At 41.7% G+C, this 2,177-nt stretch overlaps 1 long non-coding RNA gene across 1 annotated transcript; it reads left to right on the forward strand.

The window, feature by feature from the left end:
- The first annotated feature begins 493 nt into the window (after positions 1-493).
- LOC115579469 (uncharacterized) lies at positions 494-1,489 on the forward strand. Its single transcript, XR_003983656.1, has 3 exons — positions 494-554; positions 1,243-1,308; positions 1,398-1,489. It is a non-coding gene; the product is annotated as an uncharacterized LOC115579469 (long non-coding RNA).
- The last annotated feature ends 688 nt before the right edge of the window (positions 1,490-2,177 follow it).

Consider the following 2,177-nt stretch of genomic DNA (forward strand, 5'->3'; position numbering starts at 1 on the left):
ACCAATTCTGGACCTCTTCACGACGTGCAAACTAGGTCCACAATTTGAACGTCTAATCATGACCCCACTTGGACGTCAATATGCAGTTGAACATTTGAACGTCGGGCTAGGTCACTTTTTTGGACGTCTAAGACAGGTGCAGGGAATTGACATGATGTAAGGAAATTATTTATTTATTTATCATCATTATTATTATTATTATTGTTATTATTATTATTATCATAGGAGTAGTGCTAGTAGTATGGACATGATTATTTTGTGATTAAACATTATTTTTGAATAAAAGTAATGTTTTTGTTTGTTTGTTTACATTTTCCTGTTTTTCTTTTCTAAAACAGTGTAATTCTGTTTAATACAAAAATATATATATACATACAGTCAACACCATTTTGATTGGCTGAGGCATTGCGTCATTACAACGTACATCCTAATAGCCATTCCCATTGGCCCAGGTGTTTGTCTTTGTTTGAAGCAATTGGCCGCTCGGCTCTGTGCACCGTTGACCTATACAACAACTTACAGCAGTCCGAAAATCAGCGTCCACTAAATTGCAGGTAAGTTCGGTCAGCTCATAGATCCATAAGTTAATTTTATGTTTATTTATGCATTTATAGCGTTTGCCGTTTTAGCTTTGTTGTGTTAATCTACTTCAAATCTGTTGTCGCTATAATTAGCATTACATCTGCTAACGTTAGCTTTTGAACACATCCAACTTTGTTTACAACAAAGCCGGCGAAAAATCAATACATAGAGTGACGCGCTTGAGCCATGGGCTGTTACCCAACCATCGTCGGCAACAGGAGCCTCCAGTGTTAACAAGCAGGAGGGCCATTGTGGTGAGCTGGGAAGCGGGTGTTAGCAGCGGATGTTAACCGCTACCGCTCGTCGAAGTTAGCATAAAGCTACCTCATCACAACGGCCATCATACTTGTTAAGTTACCGGTCAAGGCTTTTTTGTCGGTGACGGCCGTGTATGGGTCCGTGGCTCCAGCGCTTCACTCAGACTGTAGTTATTTTTCTTTGCGGTGCTGCTGCTTGCTAACATCCGGGACAGCTAATGGGGCTAGCAGCACAACAAAACAAAACAAAGCAAAATACTAATATACAGGCGGGAGGATGGGGAGCTTCAGACACAACCACGTGGGGGTTCGCAGCCAAATGCATAACAATTTAGTGCATTTAGAGTTCAGTATTGTAAAGCTTTAGTTGGGTGTTTCTAAATCAGTCTTATCCTTTTGTCAGGTGGTGTTTGGTCCTCTTTTGAAAGTGGAGTGGGGTTTCCAGCCCTTTGGAAGCCACCTAAACAAGGTACAGATTGTGACCTCATGCTCCTTTGCACACACCCAGTCAAATAAATTGTAAGACTAAACTGACTTATACTGCATCTGTGTCTACAGATGGCTATGAAAATGAGAGAATGGCGAAAACACCTAAGAGACATGGATGAACTTCTACATTATGACAGCAAAGATGGACATCAGAGCATTGACATTAAAGGAGAACTTCGGTCGATTTAAACATGCAGCTTCATTGCTCAAGCTACCCTTGACTTGCCAGTACCGAAGACGCGAACAAATTTGATCCAGCCATTACAGAGCTCCGTGAACAGAGACTTAGCATTGAACGCTAACAGCATGGGGTCAGAACTTTACACTATGTTTTAAGCGTCTTAACATGCTCCACATCTCACACCAAAAGTTATGCAACATCAGCAAACACCTTAGCACACAGCACTGTAGCGTGTATGACTCAAACTGAATAAAAAAGTAGTTAAAACAGTGTGTTTGTGCAAGGAGCTACTTCCCTGTTTGTTGACATCGGCGTCTTCCGGTAGCTAGACCAAACTAGTCAATTCGTCGAGCGTGCACTTACTCCCTCACTGGCGGAGACGGAAACGTAATCCAGCATTTTCGTGTTTATGTTCATAATGTACATGTCCATGTTACAGCCTGTCATGAGCCATGAGCCTTACAATAGCCTGTTAAGCCTGTTAAGTGCACACTCAATGGATATGCTAGTTTGGCCTAGCTACCGGAACACACGGATGTCAACAAACAGGTAAGTAGCTGCTTGCACAAACACACTATTTTAACTACTTTTTTATTCATTTTGAGTCATACACGCCACAGTGCTGTGTGCTAAGGTGTCTGCTGATGTTGCATAACTTTTGGTTTGAG

Source organism: Sparus aurata, chromosome 3, assembly GCF_900880675.1.
Source record: "Sparus aurata chromosome 3, fSpaAur1.1, whole genome shotgun sequence".
NCBI classification, from domain to species: domain Eukaryota; kingdom Metazoa; phylum Chordata; class Actinopteri; order Spariformes; family Sparidae; genus Sparus; species Sparus aurata.